The sequence below is a fragment of the Oncorhynchus mykiss genome, chromosome 9 (assembly GCF_057628025.1).
Source record: "Oncorhynchus mykiss isolate SJ-2025 chromosome 9, ASM5762802v1, whole genome shotgun sequence".
Classification (NCBI taxonomy): domain Eukaryota; kingdom Metazoa; phylum Chordata; class Actinopteri; order Salmoniformes; family Salmonidae; genus Oncorhynchus; species Oncorhynchus mykiss.
The window spans coordinates 59,868,977-59,880,441 of NC_143030.1; the positions used below are offsets into that span (position 1 = coordinate 59,868,977).

At 40.3% G+C, this 11,465-nt stretch overlaps 1 protein-coding gene across 2 annotated transcripts in view; it reads right to left on the reverse strand.

Annotated features, from left to right (window-relative positions):
• The window catches only part of plxna1a (plexin A1a), a 266,753-nt gene extending 258,846 nt beyond the window's left edge, over positions 1-7,907 (reverse strand). For both annotated transcript variants that reach the window (XM_036988339.2, XM_036988338.2), the window contains exon 1: positions 7,673-7,907. The gene's annotated coding sequence lies outside the window, so the exon portion shown is untranslated. The remainder of the gene's footprint in view (positions 1-7,672) is intronic.
• Positions 7,908-11,465: the final 3,558 nt, after the last annotated feature.

Sequence of the window (11,465 nt, forward strand, 5' to 3'; positions counted from 1 at the left end):
CCATTTTCTGCACCTGTCATTTTCCCCCTGAACATTTTGAAAGAGAACCTATTTCAATCTCTGTCCCTTTGATTTAGGTGCCCTTTTACAGCAAAGCCAGCTTCAAAACATTTCAGACTTAAAAGCTCCACTATCCCTGACAGACCAGCCTTGAAAGAGAGGATAGTGAAAAAAGGGGACAAAAATAACCAAAGAATAGTTTGTTATTATTGAGATTAATTCTATATCTTAACAAAACATTTCAAACAGGCTAGGTGAAAATAACTATTTCAATGAATCATCAGTAATTGATTAACAATGACATTGAGTGATTCCTCACGTAACGAAGACAAAAAAAAAGTTGCATGGACTCACTCTGTGTGCAATAATAGTGTTTAACATGATTTTTGAATGACTACCTCCTCCCTGTACCCCACAAATGCAATTATCTGTAAGGTCCCTCAGTCGAGCAGTGAATTTCAAACACAGATTCAACCACAAAGATGAGGGAGGTTTTTCAAAGCCACACAAAGGCTACCTGTTGGTAGAAGGGTAAAAATAAAAAAGCACACATTGAATATCCGTTTGAACATGGTGAAGTTATTAATTACACTTTGGATGGTGTATCAATACACCCAGTCACACAAAGATACAGGGGTCCTTCCTAACTCAGTTGCCGGAGAGGAAGGAAACCACTCAGGGATTTCACCAAGAGGTCAATGGTGACTTTAAGACAGTTACAGAGTTTAATGGCTGTGATAGGAGAAAACTGAGGATTGATCAACAACATTGTAGTTACACCACTATACTAACCTAAATGGCAGAGTGAAAAGAAGAAAGCCTGTAGAGAATACAAATATTCCAAAATATGCATCCTGTTTGCAATAAGGCACTAAAGTAAAACTGCAAAAAAATGTAGCAAAGCAATGAACGTTATGTCCTGAATACAAAGCATTATGTTTGGGGCAAATCCAACACAACAAATCACTGAGTACCACTCTTCATATTTTCAAGCATGGTGGTGGATGCATCATGTTATGGGTGTGCTTGTCGGCAAGGACTAGGGAGTTTTTTTAGGATAAAAATAAATGGAATAGAGCTAAGCACAGGAAGAATCCTAGAGGAAAACCTGATTCCGTGTGCCTTCCAACAGACACTGGGAGACAAATTCACATTTCAGCAGGACAATAACCTGAAAGGGCATAGTTACAGTTTTGAAGTAAATCTACTTGAAAATGGCTGTCTAGCAATGATCAACAAGCAATGTAACAGAGCTAGAATAATTTTGTAAAGAATAATGTGCAAATATTGTACAATCCAGGTGGACAAAGCTGTTAGAAACTTACCTAGAAAGAATCACAGATGTTATGACTGCCAAAGGTGATTCTAAAATGGATTGACTCAGGGGTGTGAATACTTAAGTAAATTAGATATTTCTGTATTTTATGTTAAATAACGTGAACGTCTAGTAAACCAATGGTTGCATTTTTAAATCTCATCACGGACAACTTACTACTTTTTAACTATTTCACAAATAGTTAGCATGTTAGCTAACCCTTCCCCTAACTTAATTTCTAAGCTTAACCCTAACCTTAACCGCTAACACCTAGCATAGATAACGTTAGCCACCTAGCTAACATTAGCATTAGCCACCTAGCTAACATTTTGGAATTTATAACATACTGTATCATACGAGTCAGAGAGTCTCAGATTTACATTTACTATGTTACGTCCACCCCTGAGTCCATGTTGTGTCACAGGCCATGGCAAACTGTTTAGAATTGCAGGAAATTTGCTTTAAAACAGAAACATTTTCTCACAGCCTAATGACAAAATATTAAGAATAGCGTGACATTACAGTGCATTTGGAAAGTATATAGACCCCTTCACTGTTTTTTTTCCCTCAATCAACTTACAAACAATACCCATAATGACAGAGCAAAAACAGATTTACATTTTTTTTTATAATAAACTGTAGATCATCTCAAGCTGACTAGTCTCCCAGTTCATGCCACTGAAAAATGTTTTTTTTTATGTTTTTTTATTCCACCTTATTTAACCAGGTAGGTTAGTTGAGAACAAATTCTCATTTACAACTGCAACCTGGCCAAGATAAAGCAAAGCAGTGTGACAACAGACAACAACACAGAGTTACACATGGAATAAACATGAGCGTGCAAGTAGCGGTACTGGGGTGCAAAGGAGCAAAAATAAATAAAATAAATAACAATATGGTGATGAGGTAGTTGGATGGGCTATTTACAGATTGTCTATGTACAGGTGCAGTGATCTGTGAGCTGATATGAGTCTCCAGCTTCAGTGATTTTTGCAGTTCGTTCAAGTCATTGGCAGCAGAGAACTAGAAGGAAAGGAGGCCAAACGAGGAATTGGCTTTGGGGGTACCAGTGAAATATACCTGCTGGAGAGCGTGCTGTGGGTGGATGCTACTATGGTGACCAGTGAGCTGAGATAAGGCAGGGCTTTACCTAGCAACGACTTATAGATGACCTAGAGCCAGTGGGTTTGGCGATGGATATGAAGCGAGGGCCAACAAACGGGAGCATACAGGTCGCAGTGGTGGGTAGTATATGGGGCTTTGGTGACAAAACGGATGGCACTGTGATAGACTGCATCCAATTTGCTGAGTAGAGTGCTGGAGGCTATTTTGTAAATGACATCGCCGAAGTCAAGGATCGGTAGGATAGTTAGTTTTACTAGGGTATGTTTGGCAGCATGAGTGAAGGATGCTTTGTTGTGAAATAGGAAGCCGATTGTAGATTTAATTTTGGATTGGAGATGCTTAATGTGAGTCTGGAAGGAGAGTTTACAGTCTAACCAGATACCTAGGTATTTGTAGCGAAACATCCCTATAGCATGATGCTGCCACCATCATGCTTCATCGTAGGGATGGTATTGGCCAGGTGTTGAGCGATGCCTGGTTTCCTCTAGACGTGAAGCTTGGCATTCAGGCCAAATAGTTCAATCTTGGTTTCATCAGACCAGAGAATCTTGTTTCTCATGGTCTGAGAGTCCTTTAGGTGCCTTTTGGCAAACTCCAAGTGGGTTGTCATCTGCCTTTTTCTGAGGAGTGGCTTCCGTCTGGCCACTCTACCATAAAGACCTGATTGGTGGAGTGCTGTAGAGATGGTTGTCCTTCTGGAAGGTTCTCCCCTCTCCACAGAGGAACTATGGAGCTCTGTCAGAGTGACCACCGGGTTCTTGGTCACCTCCCTGACCAAGGCCCTTCTCCCCCGATTGCTCAGTTTGGCCGGGCGGCCAACTCTAGGAAGAGTCTTGGGAGTTACAAACTTCTTCAATTTAAGAATGATGGTGGCCATTGTGTTTTTGCGGCCCTTCAATGCTGCAGACATTTTTGGTACCCTTCCCCAGATCTGTGACTCAACACAATCCTGTCTCAGAGCTCTATGAACAATTCCTTCCACCTCATGGCTTGGTTTTCACAATAAATTGTAAAAAAAAAAAACGTGAAAACTGTTTTCGCTTCATTATGGGGAATTGTGTGCAGTTTGATTTTAGAACAAGGCTGTAACGTAACAAAATGTGGAAAAGTCAAGAGGTCTGAATACTTTCCGAATGCACTGTATCAATAAAACTGCACACTTTTCTCTCTGCCCTGTGGATACATGTTTTTAATTGCAAGACATTAAGAGTTTTCCTAAAAAAAAAAAATAAAGCCATATATATATACAGTTGAAGTTGAAGTCGGAACTTTACATACACCTTAGCCAAATACATTTAAACTCTGTTTTTCACAATTCCTGACATTTAATCATAGTAAAAATGCCCTGTCTTAGGTCAGTTAGGATCACCACTTTATTTTAAGAATGTGAAATGTCAGAATAATAGTAAAGAGAAGGATTTATTTCAGCTTTTATTTCTTTCATCACATTCCCAGTGGGCCAGAAGTTTACATACACTCAATTAGTATTTGGTAGCATTGCCTTTAAATTGTTTAACTTGGGTCAAACGTTTCGGGTAGCCTTCCACAAGCTTCCCACAATAAGTTGGCTGAATTTTGGCCCATTCCTCCTGACAGAGCTGGTGTAACTGAGTCAGGTTTGTAGGTTTGCTCGCACACGCTTTTTCACTTCTGCCCACAAATTGTCTATGGGATTGAGGACAGGGTGTTGTGATGGCCACTCCAATACCTTGACTATGTTGTCCTTAAGCCATTTTGCCACAACTTTGGAAGAATGCTTGGGGTCATTGTCCATTTGGAAGACCCATTTGCGACCAAGCTTTAACTTCCTGACTGATGTCGTGAGATGTTGCTTCAATATATCCACAGAATTTCCCCTCCTCATGATATCATCGGATTTTGTGAAGTGCACCAGTCCCTCCTGCAGCAAAGCACCTCCACAACATGATGCTGCCACCCCCGTGCTTTATGGTTGGGATGGTGTTCTTGGCTTGTAAGCCACCCCTTTTTCCTCCAAACATAACAATGGTCATTATGGCCAAACAGTTCTATTTTTGTTTCATCAGACCAGAGGACAAAAAGTACGATCTTTGTCCCCATGTGCAGTTGCAAACCGTAGTCTGGCTTTTTTATGGCGGTTTTGGAGCAGTGGCTTCTTCCTTGCTTAGCGGCCTTTCAGGTTATGTCGATATAGGACTCGTTTTACTGTGGATATAGATACTTTTGTACCTGTTCCCTCCAGCATCTTCACAATATCCTTTGCTGTTGTTCTGGGATTGATTTGCACTTTTCGCACCAAAGTATGTTCATCTCTAGGAGACAGAACGCGTCTCCTTCCTGAGCGGTATGACGGCTGCGTGGTCCCATGGTGTTTATACTTTTGTTTGTTTATATATTGTTTGTACAGATGAACGTGGTGGTACCTTCGGGCGTTTGGAAATTGCTCCCACGGATGAACCAGACTTGTGGAGGTCTACAATAATCTTTCTGAGGTCTTGGCTGATTTCTTTTGATTTTCCCATGATGTCAAGCAAAGGGGCACTGAGTTTGAAGGTAGGACTTGAAATACATCCACATGTACACCTCCAATTGACTCAAATGATTTCAATTAGCCTATCAGAAGCTTCTAAAGCCATGACATCATTTTCTGGAATTGTCCAAGCTGTTTAAAGGAACAGTCAACTTAGTGTATGTAAACTTCTGACCCACTGGAATTGTGATACAGTGAATTACCAGTGAAAAAATCTGCCTGTAAACAATTGTTGGAAAAATTACTTGTGTCATGCACAAAGTAGATGCCCTAACCGACTTGCCAAAACTATAGTTTGTTAACAAGAAATTTGTAGAATGGTTGAAAAACGAGTTTTAATGACTCCAACCTAAGTGTATGTAAACTTCTGACTTCAACTGTAAAAATGTGCAGATTGTAGGCTACTGTAGCCTATGCATTACATTCAGCTCTAGGAAGAGTCTTGGTGGTTCCAAACTTCTTCCATTTAAGAATGATGGAGGCCACTGTATTCTTGGGGACCTTCAATCTTGCAGAAATGTTTTGGTACCCTTCCCCAGATCTGTGCCTCGACACAATCCTGTCTCGGAGCTCTATGGACAATTCCTTCTACGTCATTGCTTGGTTTTTGCTCTGACATGCACTGTCAACGGTGGGACCTTATATAGACAGGTGTGTGCCTTTCCAAATCATGTCCAATCAATTTAATTTACCACAGGTGGACTCCAATCAAGTTGTAGAAACATCTCAAGGGTGATCAATGGAAACAGGATGCACCTGATCTCAATTTTGAGTCTCATAGCAAAGGGTCTGAATACTTATGTAAAAAATGTATTTCTGTTTTTTATTTTTAATACATTTGTAAAAAATAAAATAAAATTTAAAGTTAAGTTAAGTTTTTACTCATTATTCAATTTGTTCTTAAAACTGACTTGCCTAGTTAAATAAAGGTTAAAAAAATATATATACAAATAATACAATTATATTAAAAAAGTTACAAAATAAATGGGGTATTGTGTGAGGAATAAAAATTTAAAAAACGATTTTAGAAGAAGGTTGTAATGTAACAAAATATGGAAAAAGTCAAGAGGTCTGAAAACTTTCCGAATGCACTGTATCTATAAAACTGCAGCCCCCCCCCCCATATCGCTCACTTTTTCAGCAAGATGAATGCGCTGACATCTAACAGATGTCTGTACAAATTAAATCAAAATTATTGTAAATATTGAAAATTGAGGAGGAATAGCCTATAAAGGTTGTTACATCCAGTGATGGCTTATTATAGCCTGGCATCCACATTGTGCTATTTATGAGTAAGGCCTACCAATAAACAGGCTATCTAATCCACAGTGCAGGCTAAACAAAACTTGGGCGGTAGTGTATGGAGTACTCCAATAAGGCTCCCATAATAAGAAGAGTGACTGTTTGGTTATGCTTAGCCTAAAAACACATTTGCATCCCCTTTATCACATAACCTACCAGTAGGCTATACAATCCTAATAAAAATGTAATTACATATAGTAGCCTATTTATTTACACATTAGGCGATATAAACCTACCAATGGTGCATATGCTGTGGGAGTGGGAAGAACATCAATAGAGATTATGGGTGCACACCCACGGCCAGCACCGCATGCATGTAGGCTACAAACCCAAACACACTGCGATAGGGAATCCTAAAAATGCGACAACATATCAATAGACTATTCTATCTACTTAGAATAAGGTTCAAAATAATGAATGAGAGCCAGTAGAGGCTACATAGCCTCCTACATAGCCCACTGATAACAGCTAAAAACGGAACGCTAACACCATGGTTAATTCCCAAATAAATGAGGAAATGCAAGGACTCACATTTCAAGAAGAATCTCATAGGCACACTGATGTCTGAACACTAATATGCGTTCAGCAACAACATCCAATTACATTCCCATCAAGCATTAGCCTGGACGGAGAGTCTAAAGTGGACAATGTTATTTTCGAGCAACACGTTCCAGCATAGTCATAGGCCACCACTTTTATCAATTTTTTTCCGGCATCTAAATGAATTGCACAGGCTAACCTACATCCAACATCGCCCAACCAGCCGTCACCTACGAATTCAGTGTCAAAACTTCATAAGATGACATTAAAGTGTCAGCGCATGTTGATGAGATGGGATACACCCGCACCAAGACATGTCAAAGCTTTGAAAATGACTTCAATAAATTGCCATTTTATTTTTCATTTTTCTCCAGGCAATGATACGGTGGCAAACCTCAAGCTCTATCTGTGCAAGTTATGGAGTTGACAATTAATTTCGTTGAGCTCCTATTTTATTAACCTGTATGCATTAAGCATGTGAGATAACGCCCCAGCTATGAAGCCTACACACGACTGCTTGATAGGCTACTTGTATGCATTCGGCACGTACAATGTAACTGGTCGACTTCACCAACTTGCCAATGATATCAAATATGTCGTTAAATCATTTTGGCAAAGAATGCGGTGTGCCCAAACCTGAATAAACTGAGAGATCGCAGATACTTGAACTAAAACGATCCCCCAGATCCGCATTCATTGAGTCCTCGTTTGCCTATCCGAATTATACTGATACGACGACACGACGAATAGAAACATCGGGGGGAAGCATTGGGGGAGAGAGAAGGAATGTCACTCAATGGAGCCACGGACTACGCTACAAATTACACTGTAATAACCGCAATGTAAATCAAGTTGTTGCAGAAAAGTTTTGCTCTACTTACGGATAATTGTGATCTTGGGGTTTGTTTTCCTCAGCATGATTAAAATCTTAAACTTGCAGACATTTCCACGGCTGTCACGATACTCGTCCAAAGCTCCGAGTTCCGAGTCTTGAGCTTCTCACAGCATGAATGGAGCGGTATGCGGTGAGCTCTGGATAGAAAGTCAGCCTCGTTCTGAGCCGCAGGAATGCGCGCGGCCGCTGTCTGCTTGGTCGCGTCGCCGCCTACCGCATGTAGGTGGCAGCGTTAGGCACGGTAGTGACCACTGGATTCGAAAGCTCTGTAATAGGGCAACGTCGTCTGTCAGAATTCTTTACAAACACTGATTGATTGAAGATAATTTTTCATGATGTTAAACCATTCCAACATAATAGTCTAATGTAGCCTATTAGTGTCTAATGGTCGCCATACGTTGTCTCACGACCACGGGAGGTAAAGGTAGGCACAAGAGGAACGATAATTTCCGTAAAATGCAGGATTTTTTATTGAATAAAGGAGCAGAGAGTTATCATTGAGGATTGCGTTCAGTATATGGCTAGCCTGTTCCCCTCTTCACCCGAAGAGCTGAAACTGATTTAAATGCCCTCTGTGTTAGGAAACTGCTTTAGTGGAATGTATTCTCTTTGGGGAAAAAGTGCCATCGAGAACCAAAACGGGTTCTTCGGCTATCCTCATAGGATAACCCTTTGAAGAACCATTTTTGGTTCCAGGAAGAACTGTTTTGTGTTCCATGCAATGTTCCCTCAATTTTTTTCGGCACAGAGCAAATGTCAGCTCTCTGAAAGCACGTTTACTGTGAACACTGAGGCTGTACCCGCAATAAGTTACAGTTTTAACAGTGGCCAAGTAGGCTACTGTGGCTATTTGATCATCATGTAGGCCTAACATAGGGCCTACCATCAAAAACAATGGAGAAAATGCATCCCATAACATTTGAACATGGAAATAGCTATTCTATCATTCAGGCTACAGTAGCAGCCAATGTGTGGTGTTCATTGTAGGCCTACATTCCATGAGACTTAAAAGAAAACATGCAAGGCTTGAAATTAAACTGTTTATCCACTTGTCTTTCAGACAAGGAGGTGACTGAAAATATTGTTGTGTTGTTTGATCAAGAAACCACTTTACAAAATAAAATGTATTATTATTCTCATACCATTATTACAGAGAATCAGATGAATTATGCTACCCTCTGCCTGACTGACTTGCTTTTCAAAGATTTATAGAAATGTACAGGATTTATGCTCTTGTAGGAAGCAAATACTCCCCCATTGCTGACTACAAATGATTTATAACTGGGCTAATAATGTGCACACATGGCTACATGCAGCTCTTGCTTTGATCTCATGGTGTAAACACAGTCCAGTTTAAAGTGAATGGCATGGATCCATATATGGCAACGGTCTATTTGCGTATAGGCCTACTGGAGCACCTGATTGGTTATGTCACACTGGTCTGTGTAGAATCCTACTCCAATCCTACTCAAATTTAGTTTTGGATACTAAGTCTTGTGTAGTTTGTTTTGTTTCGGTATGTTTCATTGAAGTGGCTAATATTGCGTTGATTCAATCTCAATTCACACACTAAAGGGAAACATTGATAGTGTTAACTAACGGGGAAAACTCTAGAAAGTAGAGTGAAGTTCAATTTCGTTCTTTCCCCACGGGGGCTGATATTTCTTCTGCATGGCAGTCCTGGGGGAGCTGTGCTCCCGCACGCAGCTTAGAGGGAACAATGGTTCCATGTTCATGAAGCCTTTCCACAGAGGGTTCCGCATGGAACCCAAAAGGGTTCTACCTGAACCAAAAATGGTTCTACCTGGAACCAAAAAGGATTCTCTTATGGCAAGGGTAGACAACCTTGTTCCTGGAGTGCTGTAGATACTGCAGGATTTTGTTCCAACTAGGCACCACATCATCTAGGCATCATTTCGGTGATTGCCTAAATTAAACACACCTGGGCCCAGATTCACAAAACACTTCTTATGCAAAAACTTAAGAAGCTTATTAATTAAGAAAAAAACAAGAAGTTCATAAGATAGTTCGTAAGAACAATTCCCTAACAATATCTCAAGATTTAATGATTTTCTTATGAATCTTCTTAAAATTATTGTTGCTAGGCAACCAATTTAGCTATCTAGCTAGCAATGGCAATCATGTTAGCATATTTCATACTGAGATTACTGCTCTAAAACATGTTATTGGGTTTAAACTACTGAATAATGAAACTTTCAGATGAAGCTTATTAAACAAGTTCATTTGCTTTCATGAGCTTCTTCTCTCACTGCCCTGAGTTTAAGACAATGGTTTAGCTATCTTGGAATTAACAACATTACCAATAAGTTTATTTTAAAGATTCTAATTTATTCTTAAGGAGAAACATAAAAAATAGCGTAAGAACATTTCCAAGAAATTGATTTTCTCACAAATTTTCTCACAAATCCAGCAACTGATGGAACTGACTCTTGACCAGGAGTGTCCCTCTCCTGTTCAGGTTCTTCACAAAGAACATCAAAAGTGACCAGATGATGAGGATGGAGGACGTCAGATCTGCTGGTGACTAACATGTCTGTTAACAATTATATTTCCCCGAATTTGAAAAAGGTCACTCTTTCTGAGCCATACACAATTCAAAAACATCCAACTCACAGATGACCCACAGACTCACTCACTGCCAAGGTTTTCTTGCACTCCCCCAGTTGCAGATTATCATTCATTTTTACACATACCGGTATACACGTCATGATTACACAGAGCCTCTCACAAATGCTAGCACAGACATCCACAGACTTACACTCAGAATAATCCAAATCCATTTTTGATCTGGTTTTATTTCACTCTATAAAGAGATCGTTTGACATAATCTATTTGATAGAGCTTCAGTATAGTATCACATATTGTGTGGCAGGCTGGCTGGCAGCTCAGTTCTGCATGGTACATAAACCCAAGTGTGGCTGGCTTGATAGCGGAGCTGAGCCCCTGAAATCATCTTTATTTTCCCCTGTGAATATTGGATAATACTGTGGGTTACCACATTAGTGATGACGGGGCGGAAGTGCGTTTTCATGTAGGCCGTTGGGGTGTAGGACGGGATGTGGTCATCTCGTTGATGTGCCGCTGCTTTTGTACTGTAGAGTGTGTGTCCGTGCTTGTGCGTGTGTGTGTTTAGTCATTTAGGCAGGTTGTTAATTCACACAATTGTTTTCAATCTACAAAGTAATTTGCATCTTCAGTCCTTCCACATCATACAATTTAACTTAGAATCAATTTAGAATCAGAGGCTTAATAATGATCCACTATGGAAACCACTTTCATCATTTATGTTGATTGTTGTGTGTATTCATCCATGTCTCACATAGCTTGACAAGCATTATGGAAAAAGTCCTTAGATTGGGTGGAAAATCACAACCTCGTCATTAATGTAGACTCTAGAGAGTTTAGGGTTAGGCTTTACGTTGTATGACCCTGGCTGTTGTTCCTCATATACCATAATGTTGTTTTAATGAGTCAGCCATATAGGAAATGTGCTCAGCAAAACACAGGAGAGGTGTTTGAACCGAGATGTGTGTTTGTGTGTATTAGTAATTCTACAGGAACATGGGGGGTTTAATCCAGATCAAAGCCTGTCGTAAGGCAAGGTGAGCCCTGTGAGATGAGGGGGAGATGAAGGCTGCCTTGGGTCTTGGAGCCCACTCCTGCCATGTCTCCTCTCCTCTGACTCCTCTTCTCTGCTCTCCTCACTCCTCTCACATCCCCTCCTGTCCTCTCCATGACTCCATGCTCCCTCCATCTGT